The sequence below is a fragment of the Aplidium turbinatum genome, chromosome 15 (assembly GCF_918807975.1).
Source record: "Aplidium turbinatum chromosome 15, kaAplTurb1.1, whole genome shotgun sequence".
In the NCBI taxonomy this organism is placed as follows: domain Eukaryota; kingdom Metazoa; phylum Chordata; class Ascidiacea; order Aplousobranchia; family Polyclinidae; genus Aplidium; species Aplidium turbinatum.
Window position 1 is genome coordinate 19,244,495 of NC_137486.1, and position 14,262 is coordinate 19,258,756.

The following is a 14,262-nucleotide window of genomic DNA, read 5'->3' on the forward strand; positions in this document are numbered from 1 at the left end:
CAAACCACATCGGCGCCAGATTGGTTACTATGTGCAGTCAATCACCACAAGAAAACTTGGGTTTCATTCCAGGCTTTGTTCCTGGTCCTTCTGTGCACTCATAAATCGTCAATCAAGCGTAATCTTGGGTGCAAAAGAAAAGTTTTTTTGTTCCAATACTTAGCCCATACCTTCATTGCTCAGGCAAATGCACAATCGAGTGCACTATCATACAATTTTCTGAAAGCCTTTCTTATTCTTAATATCGAATGTAAGAATTGGTGTAACAATGGCAAACCTTTCAACATTTAGAATAACAAATCAAACAATTATTCAAGTAAAATCGAATCAACTTTTATACCTTTGTTCTTCAGAGCTCCCAACGCACTGTGCGCCGTTACATGATGCTTGCCTCGCAATTGTTCGATTTCTTGTTTGATTTCCACCACCGCACGACTTAGAACATTCTCCATAATTTCCCCAATCGTTCCAAACGCAATCAACAGCTGCACAGCAGTGGGTGTTGCATTCTCTATTGTTGATACATAGTTTGGTGATGATGTCACAATGGTTATGTTTTTTAAATTATCAAAAAAGTCATTTTTTGGTAGTCAGAACACCCCACAGGTACTGCATACTTGAGTGGTAATTTTTTAAATAACCAGCTTATGTCGGGAGTCGAACCAGCTTCCTGCTCCTTGCTATTCCACAGCTTATTTAAGTGGTATAAAAGAAAACAGTTTAAGTTGTCAGAAAATCAACATCATTTGCAACGATTTAAGCATTTCCTTCAGATGTTTACAAATGTATTTAGTGTGATCAAATTCCGTAGTTTGCAAAAACATGCGTAAAGGTTAGCGTTGTGATACTATGCTTTACAAATATACAAAATATTAAAAAGTAGTTGTATATATTACCGCATTAGGCTGATAATGGCAATTCAAACTTTGAAAATATATAATCAAATAGAAAATAGAAATAATATTGACACAGCCAAACTGTAATCAAAATGTAATGAAATGGCGGATGCTCAGGATGCTGGCATTGTCGGTCATCGGAGTCGAACTTGTTCGTCACTTTTATGGCTTTCATCGTTAAAAAAGAAAGTCAACCATCAATTAAATAGATTTGGCAGTTTTCCTTTAATATTTTTCAGTTTAATGCTCAGAAGTTAAAAAAAACTTGAACTAACATAGATTCTGTAGCTTCCCCATCGCACGATCCTCCGCACTGAGCTACAGTGGCAACCGATCGGTCTCTTGACTTAGTTCCACCTCCACAAGTATGTGTGCATTCTCCGTAATTCCCCCAGTCCCCCCAACTACAATTAGTTGGACAACAGTGTGTGTTGCATTCTCTGTAAACATAACGTTTTAAAAATTGCATGTCATTTGAATAAAATTGGTATTTGCGGTTTATGACTGGTGCTGGTTCAACCAAAATGTTCCTAGCGGTGTGTTTGAATAGTGTCGACATAGTTGCCAAATTTATTATCCTACCATTCAATTTAAATTATCGAAATTCTGGAGGCGTTGCTGGGTAGTCAGAGCACATGCGTTACACTCGAAAGGGCGTTAGTTCGACACCCATGGAGATCACTCGGCTGTGTCTTTGATATGAAACAAGGCACGCTTGATGGTAGTCACAAAAATTGGCTTCCTTGTCTTTTCGTCGGATTAATCCTTCACAATCGATTCTGGATACTTCAAAATATTTATTGCTTTATAGCTGCGATTGAGCCTGGGTAAATATCATCTGATTATCATCTTTGGTAAATGTCATTGATCATTGGTAATGGGCCTATCATCGTTATCAGTGTTACCTGCGTTGGACAGAATCCTCCGTACATGCAGCACCTCCACAAGGATGCGGCAACAGTATCGTTCGTCTTCTGCTCTGACTCCCACCTTCACAAGGAGCTGAACAGTCGGAGTAGGGTTGCCATTCGTTCCAAACACAATCAACAGGGCAGCACTGAGTATTGCAAGTTCTGTAAAAACAAATAGGGAAAATGTTGTGCACATCCTAGGCAGCAAAATCTGTCATTTTTACATTGATTCAACGTCTGTAGACTGTAAAAATGATGGATTTTGTTGTGTAGGATGTTACTTGACTTATTCAGACTTATTGGTTCAATTAATTCTATGCAACAATGCAAAAAATGATACGCAAGCTGTCACGGCTATGAGCTTCTGATGTACCTTTGGAACGGAAGATTCACACCAACTTAGCAGATGTCAAAAGATTAAGTAAGTTACATAAGGATGCAACCATATCTACTATTTTTTGTGACAATATTTTAACACCTGCTTCTAAAAAATCTTTAAAAAAACACATAAACACTCTCCAATTTTAATGCCACCAGTTTTTCTTTTCTATTTTCTCAAATTATTCAAAATCAGATCTGCTGTAGTACTAAAACAAAAAGAAGTGGTCTTTGTAGACCGGTTTTTTTAACCCTTTACAGGCGGCGAAGACTATCTCTCGTTATTTGTTCGTGATTTTTTTGTATATTGTAGTTTTTAGTCTAACTAAGAATATTTTGTAAAAAAAATTTAAAAATTTAATTTCTTTGTTTGTTTTTTATTATGTTCCCAAAATGGGAACGTTGGCATGTAAAGGTACCAAAAAATATCGTATCGTGTTTTGTATTTGAATACGATGTAAACTTGGGTAGCCTACTTTATTCGATACAATAGCATTGAAAAAGACAATAAACAAAAGTACACACATTTAAGAGATCCACAAACAACAAATGTACTTTCTACCACTGTACTTTCTACCATGTAGCGTACTTTCTACTTTTTACAACTACCCTGTCACTAACTTTATTTGTGGTGGTATGTGTCACTGCATAACTTATGCGTCGGTTTTCGCATTTTGTGCATTGCAAACTTGTATTTTTCATGCTCATTACACATCTTCCTTGTGACGATGATACAAGAAAATGGTTCAACGAGTCGAATCGCGCGGTTGCAGACGGATGTGCAGTAGGTTCTCTAAGTCGACGCCTAGGTTTCTCCACTTTCACCAATGACAATCTCGCACCTGAACTGAAGGTTGTTTTCAGAACATTGATTTACGTGATTATAAAAACAGAAGGCAGCTACAATTGAAAGGTCGATAATATGGGTGAAAAGATTCCATCACCATTTTTTCGATCGAAGTCGTGGCCGGTAAGAAGATAGCAACCCATTACATACATCCACGCCCCCAATTCCCTGATTGTAAGCAATCAGAAATGGTTGTGTTACTGATTTTTCCTTATGTTTCACTCTTCGTTGAACTGTTTGAGTTGATGCTACACCGCAGTAATTGCTTGCAATAGTGACAGCACAATTATCGTTCCATCTGGCACAAATTACAATGCCGTCTGATCAGTAATCATATTCTCCTCTAGGCTTTTTCTGGAAGGTTTCCTTACTGGAGAGAGGACAGGAACCGGTCCTGTTCTCTCTAATTGTACCACATGCTCTGATGTTTTCACTTTTCTCCAGCAAGATCAGTAAGTAGTTGATGGCTTGTGAAAAAATTGTCAAAGAGAATAATATGTTGGTCTTTGCCGGCAACACATGACAGCATTGTCTCAACTACGTGTGCTCCCAAAGGTTCAGCTCTTTTTTCATTTTTACCGCAGTAGATTTCGAAGTTGTAGGGATAACCATCGGAGCTACACAACATCCATAACCTGTAACCAAACTTTACTGGCTTTCCTTTTATACATTGTTTTGCACTGTGTAGTTCTCGATAAGGAACCATCGATTCGTCAAAGCTTAGCAACTGGTGAAATGAATGTAGCCTACCAAATTGTTGACAATTTGACCTTAGCCGATCTAACAGCGGCAGTACCTTGGCCAGTTTAAACTGAGCTAGATTATGATTGTCAGCCAGGTGCAAGTACGTTTTTATATAGCGGAAACGGTCTCTGCTCATGGTCTTAGAAAATAGCGCTGACGCCGTCAATTTCATTGAGAGTTTACGCAGTACTTTACGCCGTGAAGTATTTAGGCAATTCGCGCTAACGCCGTCAATTTATTTCATTGACGCGTACAACACTGATAGTATGCCAATAAGTTTTCTCATATCAACCTCATCAACTTTGAAGTTTATCCTATTCTTGTCTCTCCTTGTATATAAGCTTGTTTGCTCTACGAGTAAAGAGAACATGTCATCAGTAAAGAACAGAGAAAATTTCTCAAACATGCTTTTCCCTCCATGAGCTTGAACCTTATCGAATGGCTGCAGTTCTTTTGGGTCGCTCAGTGATGCTTTGTCTTTTTTTCGCTATCTGCAAGCTCTTTCCGTTCCTTCGATAGAAGTCATAGAAGTGTTTTCTGCTTAAGATCAAGCTGTGAACATATCAAGCTGTGACAGCATCAAGCTGTGAAAATGTTCTCTTGATAAATATAGTGAGAAATTTTTTGAGATAAACTCCGTTATTTGTGTACCACATGTTGCCAACGTTCCCATTTTGGGAACAACGTATAAATTTAATTATGAGAAGAAAAACGTTAAATATAACGAAACAAATGGTAGGGGAAACAAGTTACTAGTATTAATCTCACATAAAAAACGCAAAAATTAAAAAAAAGAGTTTGATTTGTGTTTTCGAGAAGCACTTTTTTTCGAAAGCTGAAAAATATGATTTTTGACTAAATCCATCGCTTTCATAAAGAAACAATTTTGCAAATAATAATTTCTCAACAACAATATAATTTTCTCAACAATAATAATTTTCTCAACAAGCATCTGAAACAATAATCATTCAACAACAATATCCAAAACAGAAAAATTTTATATAGAGTCTGTGTTAAGCTGTGCGCGACTTCAACCCCATGTTCCCATTTTGGGAACGTTGGCGTGTAAAGGGTTAAAGTCTTCGATTTGGCTGTGTTTATAATGCTCATCACACCGTGTTAATCCTTTGTACTTCTGCGTTATTGATTTGAACTGTTGAACAACCACTAAAGCAGGCGCTCATGTTTCTCAACATCCGTTACGGCTTTCGGATGTTATGAAGAGTTATAAGATACAAGGATCCATGAGTCAGGATGCAACTAAACGATTGACACAAATAGATAATTTTGGAAATTGATATAATTTATTGATGAAGCATTGTTTGCCACAAAGGCGGCTTTTTTAATGTTTATTTTCACATTACATCACATCATTATTTATAAAATCTAACATCAAGCTATGGAGACAAGATAACATGAAAACAAAACTGTTTCATTCTTTATGAGTCAAAATGGTTCATCCGTACGTTCAACATGGACAATCGAAAGCCTATAAGATTTAGGAACTACTTAAGTCACAATTTTGATGTTTTAAGTTGATATTAAAACGACGTAGTTTGATGTTTTAAGTTGATGTTAAAACGACGTAGAGCAGTGGCGGCTCGTCCACACTGCAAGGATGCAGCCCACCCTCGTGAAACTGGTAAATGTAATGTAAAACAATGTAAAATATTTTTGCAGCCTATCCATAACTAACTACGAGCCGCCACTGACCTAGATTAGTATATCATTGTTAATCTAACGATCAAACCGTCATCTTGGTCTTATGCAGTTTTTCAAATTTCAGTCTTTTCTTACCGTACTCAAAAACTCTCTTTAGTGACAAGTAATTCTTATTTCAAATCTTCGGTTAACTGCACACTTACGTTATTTCCTTAGTCGGCCCGGTACATGGCAAGCCTCCACAAAATTCTTCAACCAATCTACTTCTTGATTTATACTGAGTTCCCCCACCACAGGATACCGAACACTCGTCATCCCAAAGACTCCACTCGGACCACACACAGTCTCGAGCACAGCAATGTGTATTGCAAGGTCTGGGGCTAGGCAAATCGCACCTACCACATGCCCCAGCATATCTGACAACCTTCGGGTTGTTTACACCTCCCCCGCAAGATTGTGTGCAAGGCTCATACACCCAACGGCAGCTAGTTGTGTTGCATCTTCTTCTTCGTCGTCTTCTCCTTCTTCTTCTCCTGAATAAAACCGATATTTTAGAAGCTTTGCTACTTTAATTGAAGATAAAAAAATTTAAAGGGTATATTTTTCTGGTTTTTCACAAACGTCCTATAAGTCACTAAAATGCGGATTAGTTTTAGCGCCGGATTACTTGTGAACCTATTTTTATCGTTTCTAGCACTAGTTGCTACGTTCATCTGATGAAATTGAAAGTAAAATTAACAACAAACAAGATGGTTTATTGCTTCACTGACGTTTCGCGCACCATGACAATGCGCATCCTCAGAGCGAATAACATACAAAATAAAATTTCACCAGTATATAACCTGGTGAAATTTTATTTTGTATGTTATTCGCTCTGAGGATGCGCATTGTCATGGTGCGCGAAACGTCAGTGAAGCAATAAACCATCTTGTTTGTTGTTAATTTTACTTTCAATTTCATCAGATGAACGTAGCAACTAGTGCTAGAAACGAGAATTGTCCTGATGAACACCCAAACTTTTTAGTATTCAACCCATTTTTACGTGCGCAAAAACTTCCAAGATTTATTTTGGCTCGCAATGGGAGTATTAAACTTATCTTAACTATAAATTGTGACGTTTAATGTTGTTAAAGTTAAATGAAGACAATTGTTTTACAATCATGCAAGAATACAACCCAGATTTTTTCTTGCTGGTTGGTGTATTTTCTATGAAATTATAGCTACAGTACAGCATAAACTTGGCAATAAAGAATTATTTTTTACACCGTTTTAAATGGATTTCTTATGGCGCAATAATAGAGACTCTTACAAGTCAGCTGTCTGCAGTTGTGAACTGAGCAAGCGACAATTGAGCAAGTGATAACTGAGCTAGCAACATTTGAGCAAGTGGCTGAAGTTAGTAATTGTGATGAAACTAATCAAGTAACAACTGAGCAAGCCGAAACTTGGCATGTCACAAGTTAACAAAATGAGTGACAAGCGATGAAAAAGTAAATCCGACGTGAGGACGTAAATCTCATTTGCTGACTTGGCAAAGCTGAAATGTAGCCTACATGCTGAGTGAAAGCACTTGCTGAGTTGAAGCACTTGCTGAGTTGTCGCATGCGAGTGGTCCGAAGACCGCAATTATAGGACCACAAGAAGCGGTGCATTTACAAAATTTTTAATCTTTTTTCCATGAGTAACTTCCTTATTTATGGTGGAGGAATACCCGTGACCCCAAAGCTTCAGTTTGTTTAGCTTTATGGATAATCCGGCACCGGTTAGTTTAGAAAGTGATGATACGTATAAGAGGTGATTGGTGGTACAGATTTTAAAAATAGAAAGTAGAAGGTTCATAGCTCGAAGCTGCAGGTTTTCGTTTGACTCTCTTCAAGAGTTATCGTCAGAATAAAATAAACTGAATGTTGTGAAGTATTTATAGTAGAAGAAAGAAGAAAAGGATTTGGCTAATCAAAGCAGTTCAAATTAACAATGGTCGTTTTAATTATCTCGTATTCTTTGTATATAGTAGGACTACGTTTTTCTTAGAAGTATCTTGATTTGGTGGCCGAGGATCTCATTGGCACCGGGCTCCAATTATTATCTCAGCGCCCCTACGCAATCCATTGTACCTAGATCTATCATTGATCCAAGATGATATAAATTATGAAATGTCGTATCCTGCTTGTAAAATTAAAATATCTTCTTTTACTGTTACAATGAAAATCTTACCATACTGAACTTGATTCAAAAACTGTTGAAATGAGCAACATGGCAATAAACCAGGTCTTGTTAATCTTCATTGCAACATTTATTTTTTCTAAAAAAACTACAAAAGTAAACTGCTGTGTAATTTTTAGCAAATAATCTTTAAATCCTTACTGTGAAATGCACTTTGAAACCATAAACTTCCTAGTTTTCAGCCAAGTGAAACCAGGCTGTTACTGTCCTGTTCATTTGACACCACCTTAGAAAATCTAAAGACTCTTCTTCTGTTTCCACTCATGCATCGTGGTCAAATGGTGAGGATGTCAGATTGATGGCGTACAAACACGGGCGTCGGTTTGGTAATAATTAAGAGCACTCAGCTGACTTTTAACGAAACGTTTAATGCTATCCTTGAACTTGGACACAAAGATTGGCTTTTCCGTTTTCTATTTTATTCCAATCTTCCAACACTACACGCAAACTTCGACACAATAGCAGCCCGGTGAAACAAATAGCCTACATCTTTTTATTTTTCAAATTAAGTTTCATGAATATCCTCTGCGTATAATTAAAGCTTCAATAAGTCGTTTTTAAACACTATCCTATCTGTAGCCTACAACTTCTCCTGATTTTAATTTCTCGAAACTTTGTTTGAAAACTTCTTTTTAAATTTTCAATAAGGGGACAAAATTTATCTTTGAAAATACCTAACAGTAAAGCCACCTAAATATCAAACGCGTAATAAATTCTAACAACGACCATAACGTTAAAATTTAATACAATTCGAACTATCTTAAACGTAAACAAGCCGACTACACATACAATCTCACTATATATCATCACAGGCACAGGTATAAGGCTGAGAAATCCAATTGCAATCTGATTGTTTCTGTTTCATCAAACCTACAATCCCGGTTTAGCAAGGAAATAGATTCCTGCATTGTTTCCTTTCTATTGTATTCTTTGTCTCGAGTGATCGTCGATGTCTTAATCATAACATTATAATTACAACATTTATGCACGGTGGAAACAATGCAATCCGATACGTGAGAACTGTTTTTCCTCGTTGAAAGTGTTTTCATTTTATCATTTGCTTGAGCAGTTTTATTTGAATTTTTTAATATTTAGTCACTTGTTGATGGGACTCTTTATAATATATTCAAATTGAGAAAAACATTTTGGAATTCAATTCTGGCTTTGAACCACTGACGCAAGCCGGGTTACCGAGTTTGACTTAGTAAAGTTTCCGGTTGTTGAAGTGTTGTCGCCGGGGAATTATTCCATCCATAAAGTGCTGCTGAATGGAGACTTGGCCTGGAATTGCAATGTTCAAGCTCACATTTCAAGAGCCAAACTAGCGTTGCTTGGTCTTTCTTTCAAATCCTGATTTTTTGTCCAATACAGCGTTTGGGTCCTGTTATCACCCCCAATGTAGGTTTAACTAGCCTATATTTTACACCTAGGATACTTGATTGAGAAAACCAAACACCAAACAAAATTGACTAATCTCATTTGATTAAAATTGGAATGCGAAATCTGTAAAAAGGCAATAAAACAAAGCTTTCTGAAGGTGAGTCTTTTTAAAGACAAATGAAAGTAGCCTACATTTGCATGAAACGCATTAAACAAATAAAGAGCTATTAGGCCTATAATTGTCAGGCAGGTCATTGCATTGGGAACACAATTTTTGTTGATTTTGATATAAGGGCAACGCGTGATATTACTTTTTTGCGAAGTGATTTCAAGTGGTGTCGGTACGTGAGAGTCCTGTCCAAGCTAACACTGAGGTAGACTGGTGTGGGGTCAAAGGGGAAAATGTTGCCATCGATATTGATGTTGAGCTCACGTTTTGCTTCCTTGTTGTTTGGATGGAAAGCAGTCGACACCGTTTTAGACTTACTGAGCTTGAGTCTCCACTTGTGGAGGTAGTCTGACATCTTTGCCATATCTTAAGTTAGGGTCCCTTCCAGTGGAGACCACTCCGAAGGGTTATGCACCATAGCCAGGTCGTCGGCATAGGCATACAGCTTTGATGTTGTTGATGGAAGGTCATGGATGTAAACATTAAAAAGGAGTGGAGCCAGGACGGATCCGTGAGAAACACTGTTCTTGAGGCGTCTTGGCCTGCTTCCCCGTCCGGTGATGAAGGTGAAATTGCGGTTGCAGACAAGCTCCATAATCATTCTGACCATGTGCCGGTCGGAAAGAAGGTGACGAAGTTTGGAGACGATGCTGCGGTGTCACACTGTGTCATATGCTGCAGTGAGATCAATGAACATTGAACACGGCACCAGCCCTTTTCTTTTCCTCAAACCAATCTTCTATGTCTTGGCTCATGCGAGTGACCTGCTCTACAGTTGATCGGCCACGGCGAAAACCTGCTTGCTCTGGTGGTAAGAGTGGGTCGATGATTGGATCGACTCGTGTGTGGATGAGCCGTTCGAGGATTTTATAGGGGATGCATAGGAGTGAGATAGGACGTAGCTCCTAGCGTTATCCAGGGGATTGTTGGGCTTTGGTATGGCTATGACGTCAGCTCGTCTCCAGGTTTGGGGTATTTTTAGGTGGTGCAGGCAGGAGGAGAAGAAGCGTGCAGCCAAGATTTCAATGCCGGCGTAGAGGTTTAAAGCATGCTGGAAAACTTCTAGGGTGAAGTCTCGAGATATATTTTGCTCTGGTGGTGTTGGAATCTTCTACATCTTCCAGATTAGATGACGTCACAATTACGTCACCATTAATCAATTGATTCAACAAAATTTCACAGCAATAACGTCTAACAACACAGAAACTCAACAGACAGCATTCAAGACAGCAGCCTCAAGCCAAACAAAAGAGCCGCATAAAAGAGCGACTCACTGACTTCACCACCATTGGTCATGGCACATGACTAGGGAACTGTGTTTCGAAAGCTAGTGCAATTCGCTATAACACAGCAAACTCGCATCATCAGGCTAAAACAGATCGTTAATATCTACATTGTGAAATATTCATTAAGAAAATAGTAGCCTACTAAAAGTAAAGTCAGCTGTTCTAAACCTTTCTTCCGATAATGGACTTGTTTCACATCACTACAAATATTTGCGGGCTTAAACAATGTCCAAAAAGAGTCAACAATCGAAAACTTCACTCTGTTAATCTCGGTAACCGGCCCTGCCTCAAAAGCCTCTACAAGTAGGCCATGCCAAACTACCAAGAATAACCTGTCAAAGTCATGTCAGTCCGAGGATAAAGATTCATAACCAACCAACCAAAAGTCACAACAAATAACAGAAATGCCTTATTTATTTTCCACAGGCGCTGCGAATCTATTAGAAATGGATGAGGCGCTTGATTTCTCTTAAAAATTTTAGAGTCCACGACCACAAATGGCTGGGAATCACTGGCCTCGACTCTGGTTTGGAATGCTGGACTGGTTCGGCCAACTGTAATGAGGTTTAGATGTGACCAAGGGAATTCGTGTATAATAGGTCCAAATGGGGTGCTCCGCTTCAAAAATTTAAAAAGTGTTTCCCAAAAAAGGAAATTGAAAATTTAAGTTTGAAAAGGAAATTTTGATATCAAATAGAATCCAACGCAAAATATGAATTTAGAAAAAAACCATAGAGTTTAAAATTATTATAAATGCTGAAATACGTAAATATTTCGATCTGTACCATAAGCCGTTCCTCTTCAAAAATGTCATCAAAGCTCACAGTATGTATGGTCAGTGGTCTATACAGTATATTACAGAGTAAGCACTCAACTTTCTGTTGTCTCGTGAAGTCATCAGCCGCTATCGATGACTTCATTTGGTCGTCTGACGCTTTACTGTCTATCAATGTGATGACGTCACAATGCATTGGTTTGGGAATAATAAAACGAAACATTTTATTTTCATTATCTACAGCAGTTGGTTCAAAAATTGAAATACTTAAAAATTAGAAAATAAAGTTATAAACGTGAAGTCTCTCGTTCGTAGGCTATGCAGTCGAGGCTACCACCAAAACAAAACGGTTTCAATATGTGCCTTTGACAGGACATTCATTTCAAGTACAGGATGATGCGTGCGACGTTACATCAATCATTTTACAAAAGGTTTCAGTTTGTCGATTTTATCAACGATGCACAAAGTGCAATGCATTGAAACTGACGCTTCGTACGCTGCATCAATGCGCATCTCCATAGCTAACTTGGGTGATTTTACAACACATGGGATCATTAATCAAACGAGATGATTTTACCCCATGTGGCAATCATTTGTTCATCATCTGTTCATCATCTGTTCATCATCTGTTCATCATCTGTTCATCATCTGTTCATCATCTGTTCATCATCTGTTCATCATCTGTTCATCATCTGTTCATCATCTGTTCATCATCTGTTCATCATCTGTTCATCATCTGTTCATCATCTGTTCATCATCTGTTCATCATCTGTTCATCATCTGTTCATCATCTGTTCATCATCTGTTCATCATCTGTTCATCATCTGTTCATCATCTGTTCATCATCTGTTCATCATCTGTTCATCATCTGTTCATCATCTGTTCATCATCTGTTCATCATCTGTTCATCATCTGTTCATCATCTGTTCATCATCTGTTCATCATCTGTTCATCATCTGTTCATCATCTGTTCATCATCTGTTCATCATATTCATCATCTGTGGTTCACTTAAAGCAGTGGTTCTCAACCGGGGTGCCGCGGCACCCTGGGGTGCCGATTGCAATGCTCAAGGGTGCAGCGAGATATTTTAACTTTAACCCGTTAAGTGTGGAATTTATTTATTTATTTTAACCCTAATCCACGGTAAGCCTGTGTTTTCTCGTCCAGGAAAAGCAGCGTGAAAGAGATTTTGACTCGTTGCTGTTCTTTCCATAAAAACGTTTGAAACGCATCATTATTGCCAGGTTTCATGATTTTATTTTGCGTTTCACGGCGCACAAAGTCAAATTGCAGTGATGGATTATCGGATTGTGTGACCCAGCACGATTATAAAATTGCACGATTGTTTGCGAACCATTATAAAATAGAAACTTTTGCATGAGGGATACCTGCGCATACAAACACGATAGCCTACATAGCTAATCGAGAAAAGGCTAAGTTATAATTGATTTGTTCTTTATACCCATGAATATATTTTGTGAATGGCTTTGCAATTACAATTGGGTCTCCAAATTAGTGGATTTTCCGTACAAACGAACATTAAAACTAAAAAACGAAAACGACTGCTTATAGTCGAGGAAGAAATGTGGGTGGCTTTGTCGAATGTGCCTCGAGATATTAAGGGACTTTGTGCAAGAAGTCAAGCCCAAATTTTACACTAACATTTGAATAAATACATTTATTTACGCGCGCTATACTGTACAACTCATTCTGTGTTATTTCATACAGTTATTTGAAATACAGAAATCTTATTAAATTGACCCAGTTTTGCCAGGGTGCCGCAAACTATTTATCTATTTGATAGGGTGCCGCAAGGTAAAAAAGGTTGGGAACCACTGACTTAAAGTTTCTAGCGTGGTTCACAATAGTATGTAGCTCCGGAAACGTAAACAATCAACGAAACGAAAACAAGTGTACGGTAATCAACACTTCACTGCATCGTGAGACAGCAAAAGCACGAACGCCATGAAAGGTAAAATTACTTTCTTTTTCAGACGACGTTGATAAATGTCAAAAAGGTCTGATTTGCTGGCTGAGGTTGCATTCCTGCACAGTAGCCTATCGATATGTCGTGCCAAAGCTTACATTTTCTTTTGTAGGGTGCAAAATATTTTTTTCGACATGAAGCACAAAAGCGATAACAAAATAGTGTGAAATACTGGAGCTGGAGGTATTGTTTTACGAAGCTAAACCAGTTTTAAACAAGCTTTAGGCTCCTTTTAAACCATCGAAAAGGTGAATTAAAAGCACAAATTTTTTATCATTAGCAATCCTTTCAGACAAAAGTCGTTTGCAGATCTCATCCTATTTGCATTCTATTGACTTAAAAATAAAAACTTGCCCAAAAGTAATGTAAAAAAAAACGATGATTGACTATATACATGTTGGGGCAAACAATAAAGTAGTTTGCCACAAAAGTAAAAACCAACTCCTGAACCTGTTAAACACAAAGATTCAAATACCCTAAATAAAAATATTCATTATTCAAAATCAATGAGAAAATTTTCTCTTAGAATATACCAGCCGCTGGATTTGTTGTTGTTTGAGATCGGTGTAGAGTTCACATTCTTGTGCAACAAGCTTGATATAAAAACGTAAATTGTCAACAAAACGATTTAGTTTAATTATGCGCAATGTAATAATGCCTACAACGAAAAAGTTTAAACTTAAGTTACGTCTTCATTCTAAGCAAGTGAAATTTCTTTTATGATGTGTACTTTCATTTATAAGAGTTACTTTCTTCAATAATCCCTGCTTCAGTAAGGTAAAAAAACAGAGACTTTAAGTAAATGTAACATTTCATGGATATTTTGTGAAAACAATATGTTGGGTTTCATTGAAAATGAAATGCAAATATTGCTGGTCGATGCAGATAAGAAACAATACTGACGATTTATTTCACCTTACTGTAGTCTAACTTAACTATTTCATCTCTGTTTTTAATATTAAATGTCACCAAAACGTTTGACAAATCAGCAAATGAGGTTCTT

At 37.6% G+C, this 14,262-nt stretch overlaps 1 long non-coding RNA gene across 1 annotated transcript; it reads right to left on the reverse strand.

Annotated features, from left to right (window-relative positions):
* Nucleotides 1-412: 412 nt before the first annotated feature.
* LOC145784284 (uncharacterized) lies at nt 413-1,884 on the reverse strand. The gene is made up of 3 exons (XR_014290994.1): nt 1,802-1,884; nt 1,172-1,336; nt 413-511 (listed from the first exon to the last, which is right to left on the reverse strand). It is a non-coding gene; the product is annotated as an uncharacterized LOC145784284 (long non-coding RNA).
* Nucleotides 1,885-14,262: the final 12,378 nt, after the last annotated feature.